The 18111-nt window shown below is 38.5% G+C and overlaps 1 pseudogene; it reads left to right on the top strand.

Annotated features, from left to right (window-relative positions):
• Positions 1–2913: 2913 nt before the first annotated feature.
• On the top strand, positions 2914–13351 carry LOC100682821 (annotated as a pseudogene).
• Positions 13352–18111: the final 4760 nt, after the last annotated feature.

Below are 18111 nucleotides of genomic sequence, written 5' to 3' on the forward strand. Positions count from 1 at the left end.
TGAATGTATTGTTATACTTCAATAAGACAATTATTATAAAAAGGAAAAAAAATTCCAGTAATAGTCATCAATTGTGAAATTGATTAGGAATTGATTAGAAAAAAAAGGAATTAATAGAGCTGTAAGCTAGATAATCCAAAAAAATCACTGAATTTCAGCTAAGATAATTACCGGACTTAACTCTACATATTTCTGATTAGGCAGGACATTTATTAGCATACCAGTCTTTTCCAGATAAAATTTGCTGTTTTTTAAAGGTAATTTTCATTACTCCATTTATCATATATCATTTTTAAATGTATCATCCTTATTTTTTTATTTACCTTACTTCTATAACCTAAACAAATTTGATGAATTGCATCTTTTCTTCAGAGTTGGTTTTTATTGCTTGATTTTCTAACATTACACTTTTTAGTAGGAATTATATTCTATGGTCTTCTTTGAGTCTAAAATGAAAAATTTAGTGCTTCATATGTTCAACAGGTTGTGGAACTTACTGTTTTGATCTCATCTCTCTAGGGAATATGTATTACTGCATCCTCATTTGAGTTTGATGGAAAAATAAAACAGGCTTCACAAGCATGTTGGCCAATAACAAAGGCATTCCTTGTTCAAATGTTACTCTTCAGAGGCCCCTCAGTGGTATGAAGATGGGCCAAGGGACATCCTTTTTGAGGAACCTACTTTGTAGAGTGTCATTGCTGTCGGATCACTGGAGGGACAACTAGTCAGCTATCAAGATAGAAATGATCTCTGAAAAAGCAACAGATCTAATATTGAGAATGTATTTCCAATGGAATAATTTTCTCAGAGAATGGGATGTAGTTGAGCAGATTCCTAGTGTGGATGACATTCTCATCAACATTTAGGGGATGGCTGGCAGCTTCTCTCCACACTCTGGGAGCTGATACTTTGGGAGAAAGAGTAATCGTACCCCTGTCACAGGCAATAGTAATTTCAAGGTCTCTCACTCATCTTGAAATACACATCTTTAATCCTAAAACACTCAGTGTTTATTAAATGGGGATAACAAACTTCACCCAGGAAATATAACTGAGGACATTATTAGCAGTGATAAGGCAGAAATTATATACAAACTCAAGAATAACACTAGTAATAATAATAAGTCAGCTAATGAGTTACTTTTTGTGATTATTAATAAATTATTAATATTATTATAATCAAGAAGCACTTCCTCTATGCCATGCATCTCACTAAATTCTTTTTTTTTTAACCTGACTAAAGTCTTTCATGCTCTATCTCATGTAATCCTCATCACAATTTCCTGATTGTATGGGTGAAGGAGGCTCAGGGAGGAGTTAACATTAACCCTGGGTCCATGGCTCAGAAATGTGCATCCAGATCTTAAACCCACATCTGCCTGATTCACATCCATGCTAGCTAGTTATGTGGCAAGAATGATGAAGTTAGACATAGGTCTATCTTTTCTTCACAGTTTGCTCCATTTTGATATATATCTTCATCTGATGGACTTGTGAACTGCCATAACACATCTTAAGATGGGTGGCATTGATTTGGCTCACGGTGGTCACTCTTCCAGGTGCCATGTGTGGTTACCAAAGGGCTCCTTTTTCTTGGGCAGAGCCTCCTGATGACAGCAGAGAGTGGAGGAGGAAGACTCTCTGGGAGACCCTGCAGCCTATGTCAAAACATAAGTGTTTTCTCGTCTATTGTCCCTTACGTTATTTTGTTCTCATGATAATCATATGTGTCACATAGACATTTATTAACATTCTTATATTAGAGAAGAAATTCTTATAAATATGAAGTAATTCCTGCCTGATAAATCCAAGGTAATGGTGAATTAATCATGTTTTTTAATTTTCTGTATATTATTATGTTTTGACATCTTAAAACACCTTTCTGGCTGGGGAGACTGCTCCTCCCAGGGCAAGCTAATCCTTAGAGATAGCAGAGGGCATGCTATATGATATGCAAATGAATCAATGTAGAGTCCTACTTCCTCTATCTTCTCTGGACACCCCAGGAGTCAATATTCCCCTGTCTTAATCATCCCAGGACTAGGTACCAGGCAATTAGAGACCACCCCTATAACCCCAAGCCTACCAAAAGTATTCAAACTAGCCAATCCCAAACTATTTACCCTGCCCTGCCTTGACTTTTCCACAGAAACCCCAAAGGCATAACCTAGGTGCTACCCTCGCCCCCACCACACCTACTCCTCCCTCTGCTTCCCAACAAAAACCTGCAGTTCCTCATGTGTCCATGTGTGGTAAGCTGTGCCTCTTGTTCCTAGTAGAACTGAATCACATTAACCTTTTCTCTCAGTGGTATTGACCTCTCCATATAGTCACTCAGTCACCTGCATAAATGAAGACCCAGACACAAAACAAACCTTTCCCTGCCTTTTTTCCTACTTGGCAGCCCCCATCCCTATCACTTTACATTCAGCCCTTGTCTCTACCTGCCCTGTACCCAAGAAGAAAGATCCTTCTTTCTTCCTCTATCCCCATGCTGCCCCTTCCTCCTCTCACCTCATTCTCTGGTGCCTTCTCAGTGCAAGGAAAGGCACATGGCATACTTTCAGCATCCCCCTGAGTTGCAGTAATGACATTGTGAAAAACACCCATAGCCTTGCTGCATCCCACCTGTGCCCACCTCTTTGACTCTGGGAATAATACAGATTGTTTCAACATCCAGCTCAGTTCTTCTTTCTATCTGCTCTGGCTCTCTCTGCCTCTTTATTTCTCTGTGACCTTAAGCAAGTCAAACAAATGTTTTACCTCCTGCTTGGAGGCAGATGAAAAATGTTCCACTTCACAGGGGATTTGTGAGGACTCATTAAAAGCTCCTGAAGTGTTTTGAGAACCTGTCTGGTCTCAGGCAGAGGAAGCAGCCTTGACAGCATGGCTGCACATTTTTATTGTAAACATGGCATCTCATAACAAGCTCTTAGGACTGGGCTTTTGCTACAACTTCCTTGAGGTAGGAATGGACTGAAATTCAACTGCAGTGTGGTCAGCTGTCACTTCAGATGCAGCCATAATGCAAGGAGCTATTAGCACTGTGCTCTTTCTTGTGTCCACAATGCATTGAATATAAATGTAGCATTTTCTTTATTCTGACTTTCTCAGTTGGAGGCTTTCATGGAGGAGACCCAATGGTTAATATATGCCAGAATGTGTGTGAATATTATTTTTTTACAATAAAGAAGTAATCTTTGAGATTTCAGGCAAAAGTTTCTCTTAGGTTATTTGGTTGAAAGAAATCAGTTGCTAATTTATACCTCTAAATATGCCTGTGACATACAATGTAGCTCAAAATATATTGTCTAGTCAAAATGTGGGTGAGGGACACTAAGAAAAGCAGATGATGCTACCCAGAGGGTCCATCTGGGTGACTTACAACGTACTATCTAAAGCAGGAGGAAGGATTAAATCCACTGTGGCAGAGAGCATGAGACACTGTTTTCAAATTGGCATCAGAAAGCAATCTGGGAAGTTTATGGGGCTGTGGATGACAGTACACTTACTCCAAATCTTGAGACTGGTGGGGTGGGCAGGAAGTTGAACTTGACAAGTCTCGAGATTAATCTTCTGCTTCTATTCCTTATTGTCTTTCCCTTGTTACTTCACAGAATCAACCTAAATGAACAAAAATGGCAGAAATTAACTGGCACAGCTTCAATGTTTGTGTCCCCCTCGAATTCAGATGAAGAAATCCTAATTCCCACAGATGATGATATCAGGTAGTAGAGCCTTTAGGAGTTGCTTAGGTCATGAGGGTGGAGCCCTCATGACTGAAATTAGTGTTCTTACAAAAGAGGCTCCAGAGAGATCTCTTAGCCCTTCCACACGTAGAGACAGTGAGAAAGTGCAAGGTGTGAGTCAAGAAGAAGCCTTCACCAAAATACGATCATGCTGGTGGATTGATCTTAGACTTCCCAGCCTCCAGAGCTGGGGGCAATACATTCCTGTTGTTTATAAGCTACCCCATCTGTGGAATTTTATTATAGCAGCCCAAACAGACTAAAATATCAACTAAGATACTTTCTTCTTCTAACTTTGAGTTTCCTTGTTTGACAGAGGAAGATATAAGGGAGGAAATTCAGAAATGTAAACAGTTCAATCAAGCTAGATCCAGCTGGAGTCATTTCCCTCAGGCAGAACAAACTCCATGGTTGATAACCTGACAAAATTCCTTAGAAGAAATGAAAAGAAACCCAGCATGTGTTTGTACAGATCCCAGAGAAACACCTAGCCTCCACTCCATGAGCACCTTTTTAGAAAATGTGTTTTATTTTTTTGGTGTTCCTTTTTCTTCCTCTTGTTCTCTGCCCTCCCCAGGGTCAGTTTTCTGAACATATAAGTAAGACGCAGAGCAGTCACCACTCCTGCTCAATATGATTTTATGTCACTCAGAGGTAACAGGGGCACTCATTTCTAGCATATTCAAGGAGAAAGCATTTAAGATGGGCCTGACAGTAACTCAATAGTGCACGCAATTCCCTTTCACAGAAATACAGGGACCTGCAGTATGGGGCCCTGGCAGATGCGTGTCCCTCGAATCCAGGTGAAGTGGTGGCATGTGTCACCTGCACACAGACACGTGAGCACCCAGGATGGTCTGAGAAGCAGCCTCATGGAAAGAAGTCAATCAAATATGAACAGACCATTCAAAGGAAGCATCAACCTGAGGGCCTGGCCAGAGAAGGTGAATCCAGGCATGGTGATCATTGGAGACAATTGAAGAAGACTAGCTATAGGACATTTAAGGCAGAAGAGGTAGAGCAAAGAGCCTGATTTAAGGGCTGGCTCTACAGCTGCTCTCTAAGAAATTTTGGCTATGCCTTTTAAACTATTTTAACCTGGTTCCGCATCACAGACACAGTGAGAGCTTCTGCATCAAGTGTTATGAAGCAAAACATGATGATACATGTAAAACACTTAATACAACACTTGCACAGAGTACAGACTCCTTCTACTCCTTATTATCGCTATTGCTATTGACCCTAAATGAAGGGGAGGGTGGCTGTATCCACTTTCATAGGGTATTCATGTACTTGGTATGGCAAGGAGGGTTTAAAGAAATCTTATTTGGACAAATATAAGATCCCAGCACAATTTGACTTTAAACTGCCATCATTAAAAATGAGGGAACAGAGGTAAAAGGACTTTATGAAACTTATCTAGGTTACACAGAAAAACAGCAGAGTTAAAATTCAAGCCTATGTAATTTTCTCTGTCTTGATAGTTAAACATTTCCAACATAACTCTTAGCTTCTTAGAGCTGCCCACCCACAGTACTGGAAGTTCCTTGGTTATGGCATCTCCATTTTCAGTTTCTGTCCTTTGTCCTCCTCTCAACCTAAAGATCTTCTACTCAGTCTTTAAGTTGTTGCTCCAATGTTATCTTATCGAGGTCTTTTCTTTTCTAACACTACCAGGAAAGTGGTCTCTCCCACCATTGGGCTCACATCCTTCTGTAGTCACACTGGAATTTGGGTTTTGTTGAAGATACTGTCCACTCATTTCTACCAGTGCTCCACAGGAGGGCATTAGAGGGAGGTCTGTGAATCAGGCATATGGATGTGTGTGTGAACATACATGGGGACAGAAATGCATACATACATCTACAACAGTAATTTTTTATGTGATTCCTCCAAAATACCTTGGTGAATCCATTTTTTCAATGTCTATTGTGGCTGCTCCTATACACATGCACTGTAGTCATCAGTGTTGTCATATGTCAGAACAGCTTTCTATTGGTAGAAATTAAAAAATATGTGCCATCATTATGATGATGAGCATCTGTCTTTGTTTACTTCAGGATTGACTTAAATTAGAAAATGTCAAAGAAAATAATAAGGAAGAAATGTCAAATATCTTTTGGCTTTGGTTCTCACTGTGTGTGATAGAACACCAAAGCCCTGGTCCTTTTGCATGACACCATTCTTGTCAGTGAAAGAAGCATGAAGCCAAAAATGCTGAAGAAGTGTCTCATAATTTTTGTTCCAAAAATTTACTAGTGTAGATCTTTTCTAAGAAGACTAGAGTTGAAAAGGCAAGACTTTCCCAAAATTTAGTCTGCCCTGATGAGTCAGCCTACTCTTAAAATAGCAACAAAGTAAATGGTAAAATCTGAGTACCCCAGAAATGGTCAAGTTAAGGGTATGGTTTGGAGCAGAAGAGACAAGTTAAAGCTGTGCCTCCAAAATATGAAATTATTCCATGATGGTTGACTTTTTAAAAATATTTTGAGGCATATGATGGAGGAATTGGAAGCTTCTTTATGCAGCCAGCTGATGCCTTCAAAAATAAATTCCTATTTAGAAAGTCCCTTCAGAAATTTTAAGTCCATTGATGTCTTTGAAATGCTGAAAAGTTTATTCAGCAAATGTAACTCATTGGGCACTTTGTGAATAGATGGAACACCTGTGGTGCTTGGTAACACAGCTTAGAGGACATATCTTGATGCTAGAAGCTCTACACCCGTTCCTTTCTCTGGGTCTGCAAGGTATCAATTTGTTTCCACCAGCACCTTGAATCATCGCCTTTTCAAAATGTTTTCTCATGAAATGAAAGCAGAATATGAACTTCTTCCCTTTTACAAATCTGTGATACAGAAATATGCAGACAACTTGAAACTCTGCAACTCTTAAAGTACTTCTGATCAGACAACCTGAAAATTGAAACATGAATTCTTAATCTTCCCTTTGCTGACATCAACAGCATCCCCTTGCTGAAGATGAAACTTCAGTGATGTGAAGCCAACAGAAATTAAACCACATAAATCCACTGTCCATATCAGATAATCTTGGAATATCTTGGTGTTCTCTTGTCATAAGCCCATTGTGTTATCTGTGAACATGAACTGATTCTGTTTGCTACCACACGCTGTTGTGAGCTCAGCTTTTTAGTGTATGTTACCATCAAAACAAAGTGTACAGGAAAGTATATGTGTAGAGACCATGCCAGAGACCACTCAGTAATTTTAGCTTCTCATTAAGCCAAGGGAGACATGCCTTTTCATTGAAATTTATTTTTTAACAAAGACAAAGTTTATGGTTTAATTTTATTTGCATACATTGGATTTCTTTCTTTCCTGCTTCCTATTTTTAAAGAATGTTGCCTTAAATTAATTTTACATGCAAAGAATGATGAAAAAAGCACAATTCTGCATATGAAAGTATTTTGATCTAATGCAACAAAATCAGCTGTATATATACTTTTGTTTATCATTATATATAAATATCTCTAGGAAGAGAAGCTCTAGCTTTTACTGGATTACCAAGCCTCTATGATGCAAGGAGGGTTAAAATTAATAGCATGAAATTATAAATATCTTGAGGTCAGAGAATCTTTGTAACCCACCTCTCTTTCCACAGCATCTGGGAGAGTGACTGCACTTAATACCTAGTATGTTGGTCGTGGTAGTCATGGCTGTCCCATTCCCTAAAGGATGTTGACTACAAGAGACAGAAAAGGCTGAATGAGCATGTAAACTCATGATTTTTTATTTTAAAATGAGTGCAAATCTTTTTCCTTAATCAAGAGAACAAAGAAAGCTTCTTCTTCCTCTTTTTTTTTTTTTTAAAAAAGGTTGTATTTATTTATTTTGAGAGAGAGAGAGAGTGCAGGTGGGTGGGGGGGCAGAGGAAAGAGCATCTTAAGCAGACTCTGTGCTGAGTGTGGAGCCTGACACAGGTCTTGATCTCACGACTTTGAGATTATGACCTGAGCCAAGACCAAGAGTCCAACCACAGCACCACCCAGGTGCCCTGAAAGCTACTTTATTAAATATCTTATGAATTGGAAAAGGAAGATCTGACTGGGAGGATGTAAAATGAAAATTTGTTTCCTTTTGTTGATATCTCAAAACGGTGGAGTAGAATGTTTCTTTACTTGTACTGCATTTCCATACTGGATTCAAAGTCAAAGTCTGTAACAATTAAAGTTAAAATCATTAGGGTATTGATATTGTTATGGGCCAAATTATGTTCCTTCAAAATTCATATTGAAGTTCTACTCCTAGTACCTCAGAATGTGACTTTATTTGTAGACAAGATATTTACAGAGGTAATCAAGTTAAAATGAGGTCATTAGGGTGGCTTCTAATCCAATATGACTAGTATCCTTATACGAAGAGGAAATTTGGACGTATACAGGGACAGATGGAAGACAAGGAGAGGAGATGGCCACCTACCAGCCAAGGAGAGAGACCTGGAACAGATCTTGTCCCTATGCCCCTTGGAAGGAACCAACTCTGCTGACACCTTGACCTTGGACTTCTATCCTTCAGAACTGTGATAAAATAAATTTCTGTAGTTAAAACTGCCCAGTCCATGGTACTTTGTTGTGGCAAGCCCTAGCAAACTAGCACATATATATAGGATAAGTCCCAGGACCTCCAGGCAAAGACAGTGAATATAGGCTGGAATACATCCTGGAAGTAACACTAAGCTGGGACATAGAAGCAGATATGATTATTAATCCCTGTAACCACTGCCTAGGGAAGGAGAAAGCTCTTAGGACCTAACATAGATCAGCAGCTCTGAGCTTCAAAGTTTTAAGTGCCTTCATCATACTTTGAGTCTATTGGATAATGTGAGGCCTCTGGTACAGGAGTCAAGATTCGTGTGTCTACTTAGTAATTTTTTTTCACGCACAGAAGTGTAAAATGTAAAATCTCAATATTAGGGATAGAGGCAGAGGAGGAATTATGAGAGCAGCCTGAAAAATAAATCCTTACCTTACTGGGCTCCAGCTACAATCGACTTGACTAACCTGTTTCTGCTTCTTGCACTATGAGTCTTTAGTTGCCTTTTTCTGCCCTTATCCCCAGCTATGGAGGAATGATGGGTTTTCTGGCTCCTCTCCCTTTACACACTTTTATGATTTCAAGTATCATCTTAATGGGCTTGGACTCCTGTTGTCCTTTAGGATTGAGTTTGCATCCTGGCTCCACCCTTTATTTCCCAGTGGATTGCTTTGGAAAATCTCATCAGCCTTCCTGAGCTCTGAGTTTCTTAAGGTCCCAACAGTATCATCATCACAGGGTGTTACCGAGAGTTAAGTGTATCACCATCACAGGGTGTTACCGAGAGTTAGGTGAGAAATTGCCTATTAGCCCTTAGCACAGCTAAGGCCCAGAGCCCAGAGCGGGTGTCCCATAAATGAGAAATGAAATAAAAATAACAACAATATAACAAATTGGCATATGGTGCTTAACACCTGCCATGTTCGGATCTAAAAGCTTTACATGAATTAACTTACTTAATTCTTAAAACAAATGAGGAAACTAAGAGAGAAGTTATGTAATTTGCTCAAACTCACAGTCAGCAAATGATGGACCTGGAACTCGAACTCAGGTAGTCTGCTTCCAGATAACTATCTTCTCAAACTATTAGGCATACTATGTCTCTCCAACTATTATTATTTATTATTAATGACACCAGTCCTACTTTCTCTCTTATGCATCCAAATCATATGGCTTAAAAACAAAAATAAAAACAACGACAGAAAACTATCTGGATTCCCCAGTCACCTCTGATACAACATGCTCAAATGAGCCCCCCACACTGCTGCCCTCCCCCTCTCTTCTCAGGAGTGGATGATATTGTCCAGGAAGAAACCTGGTGTCACATTAGGTTCCTTGTTTTTCCTAACCCTCGAAAACCCCAGCAATCTATTGATTTTTATTTCTACCCACCTTTTTCCATCCTTCATACTTGCTTCATTCAGGACATCATCATCTCTGCTCTAGATAATAGCAACAGCCTTGTTTAACTAGTTTTCCAGGCTCATCTCCTCACCCTAACTTCTCCACAGATTTAAAACACAAACCTGACCATTTCAGGCCTGCCTAAAAGATTAATTTGGAGTTCATTAACATAGCCCAGAAGACCCTCATATATGACTCCTGTCTACCTCTCCAGCCTTAACTCCCCTTCCACCGAATTCCACACCTCCCTGTACTTGAGCAATTCCTTGGTGCTCTCTTCATCTCAGTCACCTTCCATCTCTGCCTCTCTTTCTCTCTGTCTCTGTCTCTCTTTAGGTCTCTCTCAAATGTTGTTTCACAGCTAGTATATCAGAATCTATGTTTAAAAAAAAATCATTCAGCTTATCTATTAAGAATACATAAAGCAATTGCGGGAAAGATATAATCACTTACTTTCCCCACCCACCATTTTCCTCACTGCCAAAATATCCACCAAAAAATTTGTTGCTTGAGGGTAAAAAATCCCTTTTCAATCAGTTTTATAAGTAAGCAAATTTTTAAAGCATCATCACTCAAAGACAAAAATTCTAAAGTAACCACAAACCAGCAATTATTTATACTCTGTTTTTAGCCATCTAAATACCCCATGTTTTAGTGGAAAGATAAGACGACTGATTTTCTTCTGGTGACATAATGGGCTAGCATGTGACCAGTTACCATTTCTGTTTGCTGAAACTGAAAGGCTTCAAGGACAGAGACGGTATTGTTGAAAAAGCCTTGGGATTGACACTGTTATCCTACTGCCCCCTGCTGGTGTAAATGGAAAGTTTATCGCTGTGTGTCCTGATACTGGGGCTTCCTTTTTCTTTGAATGACAGTTTCTCCTTTAATTCATGAAAACTATATATTTAAAATATATATGAAATTAAGTGGCCCTTGATCACCTGCACCCTGGGTCTAGCAGTCAGAAAAGTTCTCAGTAGTTGGCAGAGACTCATGGTCAGATGCTGCTATGGGGTAAAAAGAAGAAATCCGAAGTAGTTCTAAGGTCTATGTGCCATGTTATCTCATCTCATAACCTTATGGGAGGGAAGTATTTTGTAATGGTAGAACATGGTAGAATGGTAAAAAATAACAGGGTTGGAAGTCAAAGCACTAGGGCCTTCTTTGCAGCTGTACTTATGTGACCTTGGGAAGTCACTTAATCTAAGGCTGTTTCTTCATTGGAGAAAAAAATTAAGTGGGAAGTTGTATATAAAACACACAAATGTTGGGTGACAAATGGAATCTCTTCTTATTTATGAAGGCTTCTAAGGCAGTGATTGACAATTTCAGCAAGGGTAGTTCTCAATTTCATATGGGACATGACCTCACTAAAATTATTAGTCACTAAAATCGTCTTTCACCATTTAAGGACTAATGTTTTCTGTATGATGCAAAAAGTATACTTTTGGCTTCTCAACTTTCAAAAATATTTGTATACTACGTATCACAAACTTCGTGATTGTTGCTACTTTTATAAAATGATTAATCCAGAAATCTTTTTTTACCTCTGATCTTCAATTAAAACCTATAAGAGAAAAATGAAACTATCCATTATGATTTGTTCTCCCAAAATTACATAATTGTATGTTAACCCAAGCCCATCCTTGTCTCTATATCTATTATTTAACATTAGCAGGTTGGTTTGGGGGAAGAAATATCTTTCAGTAAAAACTGTATGTTCTACCTCCTAATCTGATGTTTGTTATTAAAGATGTGCTATAATGAAATAATTGGAAACCAAGTAAGTGAACATAGTTGTATTACTACAATGTGTTAGAATTTTGTGGAGTCTAATAAGAAGCATGGCATATCAGGCACAAGACAGAAACCCCCAGAGGTATTAACTTTATTTTGATAATGTTTGTTACCAGTGCAACACATTGTGCATTGCGCCAGAAGTAGATAATTTGTTTTCAATCAAATTAAACTTACTTATTCTTTTTAAGTAAAGAACTATTATAAATACATCTTACTGAATATCATATTCCCCAAAATGAAATTGCTGAGATCCTTAATTGGAACAAACTTTTTAGAAGACAATTCCGCAATGTGTATCTGAATTGAAATGTATATATACTTTCCGTTAGCAATTCCATTTCATCCTGGCAAAAGTGTGCATATATATATACACACATACACACACATATATACATATACATACATATACACACATGTACATACATACATACAAATGCTAACTCCAACATTTTTGACAGAGAAAAAAATCTTCAGAAAAGGACATTTTCATCAATAAGAACTTTAAAAAAATTGTCGTAGAGGGCACAGTGGAGTACAGTGTGGTTAACTACATATATTCCAAATATATTGTCATGTGGGAAAAGCAAGTTAACACCATAGCCCTATTTGTGTTAAATATACTGTTACACTAATTAAACAAAGGGCCACTTAGACTGACTGATGTGGCTCTATTGCTGTGGCAGCTTATAGAGGCAAACCAAAATCTAAACCTATAAATGCCTCAAAGTTAAAAATCAAAATACTAAGTACAACCAATCACAAACAGCCAACTATGCTCAAAGCTTTGACCAGTCAATAAGTTCCTTTCTTTGCTTCCCTTCTTTCTCTGTATAAGCCTTTTCCCTGTCTGTGGGGCACTCTTCATCACTTCTGGCTTGGTGCTACATGATTTGAATCAGTTTTTGCTCAAATAAGCTCTTAAAAATTCTAATATACCTCAGTTTATCTTTTAACAATATGCACAAACATTTGCTTCCACATGACTAGGAAATTTCTGGAATAACATACAAGAAACTATAACCAGGGATTATCACTGGCAGAGGGAGGAGGGAAGAGGACTTTTAGTTTCCCACTGTGTAACTTTGCATTATTTCACCATGAGTAGCAATGACTTGATAAGAACAAAATAGATTTTAAACCAACCTAATATAAAAGGTTAGACAAGTGTTTACATTTAAAAAATTATTGGAGTCACAGGAAATGGGAGTCCCATGCCCTAACTAACGTCAGGGGCCAAGATGTGGGGAGAAATGATTGTGGGGAGAGTGTGTCTCCACAGAGCACTTGGTTTTGTTTCTTCATTTCCAACATGGAAGAAAATTACATTGATTCCCTGGACCCATTGTAATAACTTTGGGTTATGAAATAACCCAAAGTTATTACAATGCCACTATGATAAAAACCACCAGATCAGGGCTGCCAGGTTTCCTTATCATCTTATCAAGTGCAGAAAGAATCATCCTGTTGTCAAAGCAAAATGACTACTTGTCCTTTCAATGCTTGCTACCATGTTCCTCTGGTCAAAATCAGTCATCATATCTCAAGCTGTTTATGATAAAAGTTTTGTTGAGCAGGATGTTGCCAACAGAACCAGGAACCTTGGACAAAAGCCTGTTCCTGAAAGCACATGGCAGTGTCCTCCTTTGGATGAAAACTGAGATAAAGATCTGTAGGAACAGACCAGCAACCCCACTTGTCTGGGGTACAGTTAACTACTGTGGCAACAACAGCTCTGCAAGGAACATAGTTCTGGAACATAAGAGTAACCTGGTGTCAGGACATGTGTGCTCCCAAGTCTCTGCAGTATGTGCTGCCATGGAAAAACAATGGAAATGCCCAGTAACTAAATATCTGTCTCATCAAATGCCAGACCCTAGAAGACTTCCTACCAATGGATTCTTTCATTTTTTTCCCTTCTGATGTATAGGAAGATAGACGGTCTATGGCTTTCAAAAAAAAGTTATTAGAGCTTAAAAATGTACAATAATTATTTTAATCAGTTTGAGTGCTTTTATAGACATAGAGAAGGAAGATCTAAACAAAACATTATCCCTGTTCCTCACAGGAAATTTAATGCCTTGAAGAGTTGACCTTAAGATCTTAGTGACTTTGTATCATAACCTGTAGGTACATAGCAGACTGGATTTGGCACATCCCAAACAATACTGCCATTTTGCTTCATCTGCTTTGCTTCTTAAAGGGAATCTGAGGCAGGATCCCTGGGTGGCGCAGCGGTTTGGCGCCTGCCTTTGGCCCAGGGCGTGATCCTGGAGACCCTGGGATCGAGTCCCACATCAGGCTCCCGGTGCATGGAGCCTGCTTCTTCCTCTGCCTGTGTCTCTGCCTCTCTCTCTCTCTCTCTCTGTGACTACCATAAATAAATAAATTAAAAAAAAAAAAAAAAGGGAATCTGAGGCAAGGGGAGAAGGAGGAGGAAGTGACACTTGTGATATTTGTGACATCTGGGCAGTGAGTGTTTTTCCTTTTCCTCTACCTTCTCTCCCTACCTCCTTCCTTCCCTCTCTCTTGGATTGCAAGCAGAGGAAGAAAGAGAAGAGTGCAGTATCCAGGTTTTCAATTTTATGGATGGTTTGATGTGGATTTTCAAATTCTTTAATCACACCATGTCAAATTTCAGTGTCATCAAAATGTTAGTATCTTGTGCAGAATGATTGTGTGGAAGCAATCCTGGCAGTTTTGCAAGTGAAACATAATGTGAAGCCTGGTATTCTTACCTGGGGAACACTGGTAGGTAAGCCTCTGAGTTCTGGAATATGAACCCTACACCCAAGGTCAAGATTGCAGTATTTGCCGAGTTCAAAGGAAGCTGCCATCCATTAGGTACCATAATTCAAAAAGTCCTTTCCAAAAATTACTAACTGTGAAGATGCTCCTTCACAGTTAGTCCAAAAAACACACTTTAATGGACATATTGCTCATTTCAGTTAATATGTAGAGTATGAACTTACTACAGAAGAACTCATGGTAAAAAACAAATATGAACAAAGAGAAAAGCATTTCTACTTTCCCATTTGTTCTGTGCTGGCGTCTTAATTTATAAAGGTGACACAGAGGGGGCATCTGGGCGGCTCAGTCAGCAAAGCATCTGGTTTCTGCTCAGGTTGTGATCCCAGGGTCCTGGGATGGAGACCCACATTGGGCAACCTACTCAGTGGAGGTCTGCTTCTCCCTCTCTCTCTGCCCCTTCCCCCATTCCTGCACACGTGCGCATGCTCTTTCTCTTTCTCGCAAATAAATAAAATCTTTTTAAAAATGTAAAAATAAAGGTGACACAGAGGAACATATGAGGAACACCAGATTTTGGACAGGAAGCAGACCAGGAGAGAGGGGAAAGCCTTTATTGGAGTGTCCTTGAGAACTACAAGGCATAGGTTTGTGTTCAAGGGTAGGTTGAACAGTTTACGACTGGCTAGCTTGAATAATTTAGCAGGCCTTGGACTGCAGAGAGGAAAAAATTCTCTATTCTTGTAGAGTCCTTGACTGGATCTGAAAATTAAACTGACAGATTACAGGAGCAAAGCATACAAATTAATTTAATATAAGATTTATGAAAAAAAAAAAAAGATTTATGGGACACAGGAGCCTTCATAAGGAAAAGACCCCAAAAAAGTTAGACCTGTGTATTTTCATTATAGGTTTGATGAAGGATGGGAAGTAGTATGGAAATAAGACGATAACGAGAATGTGCTAATTATGGAAACTAGAGGAAACTTAGCAAAGCCTGTTGGTTTGGATTCTTCTTGGCATCTCTTTGTCTTTGGAGACAAGGATGATCCTTTTGTCCAGGTATACGGAAGACATCTTTCACATGAGGGTTTTATGGTAAGAAGGGCAAGGTGAGAGGAGATCAGAGTGAACTTTCTGCTTCTGCCACTTTCTCAAAATCCTTTAGCTTAAAATATTCAATATGCCAAGGAGCCATATTTTGGAGTAATGTGTCCTGAACCCCAACAGGGCTATAGAGGTGATCTCTAGTTGCCTAGAGACCTAGTCCTGGGATGATAAAAACAAGGGAATATTGCCTTCTGGGGTATATGGACCAGATAGAGGAGGTAGGGCTATGGCATGGTTGGTTTGCTTATCAAATAACATGCCCTTTGTGATCTCTAAGAATTATCTCTCCCTGGGGACGGGGGCAGTCTCTCCCCTGACAGGTATGTTAAGATGTCAAAACATCCTAATATACAGAAAATAAAAAAACATAATTAACACACTATTACCTTGGACTTATCAGGCAGAAATTTAGGAGTAAGATCATTGTTGACGTATACCCAAAGAAACAGAGGAACGTGATGGGGAGCATTTCCAAAGTCAAAAATAATTTCAAATGAAGTGTTTCAAAAATAAATATCTTCAAGCAAATGGAAAAAAATACATTCAATCACAGTAGCTAACCAACTGAATTAGGAATTTATCAAATTCACTTTCAACCAATAGCAATTTTGCTCAAGTCATTGCAACATTTTTTTCGACTTTTTCTGAGCACCTACTCTGTGCCAAGAATTGTGCTATGTCATAGAATCCAAGCACACAGCTGTGCCTTCACTGAGCTTCTCTGGGAGTGGAGTGGAAAGGATATAAACCAGAAATCATTGCGCTTTCATTAGAGTGTGAAGTTACATTGCAAATAAATGTCCTCACAGTTCTGAAATATCTAGTTACAAAATAAAATGTGCCTACCTATCCTCTTCCTCAGTAGGTCAGACACCATGTAAATATCACTATTACTTTGCCAGAAGCCAATTTATAGAAACGTCTGAGAAATTTCTTTCACTATTACTTAATTACCAAATAAAGGTTAACATTTTGGAAATATTTCTAATTTTGTGGACTTCTGCTCTCCATTTTGTCCTTGTATTCCTATGGGCTATCATTTTCCTGTTAGTCACTTTTGTCAGTGTAATGTTTGCTATATTAAGAATCCAATACTTAATATTCCCAAATGCGTATATATATCCAACTTCACTGACAAGAGCTTTTTTTTTTAATTCTATGTCTTTATCACTACTCAGTAGGTATGCTTAAATGATTATTCATGATCTCTTAGTAAACATCTATTTTCTTCCAACAACATTTAATGTATTTATATAATAAACTCAATAGTCTATATCTATACTTCTTTCAAATTTACTTTCAAAAATAGAAGCAGTTATCTTCATTAACACCTTTGGAGCTGAGCCTTCTGCTGTACCAGGGAGATATTTTGTATGACACTTGAGAGTTTAGGGTGCAGTCTGTATCTAACAAATGAATTCCATATCTTTTGAAGCTAAAATGCTCAATTCTTTTAGTATGTTGTGTTAACAGGATGAAACTATGTTTCTTATAGTTCTTCATTTTTTACAATTTCTGCATATGCCTCATTCTGTGCACAGTTTTGGTTAATATATCATCTTTATCAATGTGCAAGCTCCTGAAGAGCAGGGATACCAAATTATTCTTGTATCTCAGATACAAACATGATCCCTGGTGAAAATATTGGATATAAATGGAAATCCAACTTTGTTTTTGTAAACTTGATGGTATATAAAGTTGTGTATTATATAAATTATTTGTGCCAATTCTCTTTTTCTATTTAGTAGTCTCATTTCTTAATTGGGTTCATGGCCAAGTCTGCCATGGCGCAAGTCTACTGTTTTGATATTTCACCAGATGACAGCAATACAGGTAACATCTCACACCCAATAAAAACATATCCATCTCCTTTCTCCTACAGATGTTTACAGAGTTACTTCTAAAGTCAAATGCTTTCCATGTGTTATATTAGTCAATCCTCCCAAGAACCCTAAAAAGTATGTATTTTTGCTGTTATATAGAAGGTTACTTCTCTCAGGCTTGAATAGCTCATAACTGTTGGGGACTGGGATTTGCCCTTAAAGCTGTCAAACTCCAGAATCCATGCCTTTTCCAGTTTGCCTTGCAGCTTCTATTATTTCTAAGTCCTGGTCACTTGACAGCCATTTATGTATTCTAAGTAAACTAAACTAGTCCATATATAGTATCCTTTCCAGATCATTATCAAATTGTCTCTTTTCATGGCTTACTTATGAAAACACGGCTTTGACCATAGAATTGTGATTGGAGCAGAGAACAAAGGACAGAGCTAAGGAAAAAGGCAGCATTGATCCAAGAGGACCCCAATTATAAAAAGTGGCCATGACGACTCTCTTACAATTCTTTTGTGGCTCCCTCTTGGCTTTTATTTGCTTAGTAAATAATTAGTAGGCTCTTATTAAGTCCCAGATACTGTTTATCACACTGTGGATATGGCAGCAAGTAAAATAGACCCGACAACTGTCCTCATGATGCTTACATTATAGGAAGCTGATGGGGAGTAAAAATAGATAAATGAGTCATGTTGTGACAGGTATGAATGGGAAAACAGGGCAGGTTAAAAAGTTTGGGAGTGTCTTCCTCGTAAACTCCAAACTTCTTAGTATGGTGGAACAAAGCTTTCACCATTTGGCCCATCATCTACTGTATACCACTATAAAGACCACACTCAATGTTCCATCTTTCTGAAGTTCCCTTTGTCTTGTGTCTCTGCACTAATTGCTATTCAGTCTTCTGAGTAGTGGACAC

Source organism: Canis lupus, chromosome 14 (genome assembly GCF_011100685.1).
Source record: "Canis lupus familiaris isolate Mischka breed German Shepherd chromosome 14, alternate assembly UU_Cfam_GSD_1.0, whole genome shotgun sequence".
In the NCBI taxonomy this organism is placed as follows: Eukaryota; Metazoa; Chordata; class Mammalia; order Carnivora; family Canidae; genus Canis; species Canis lupus.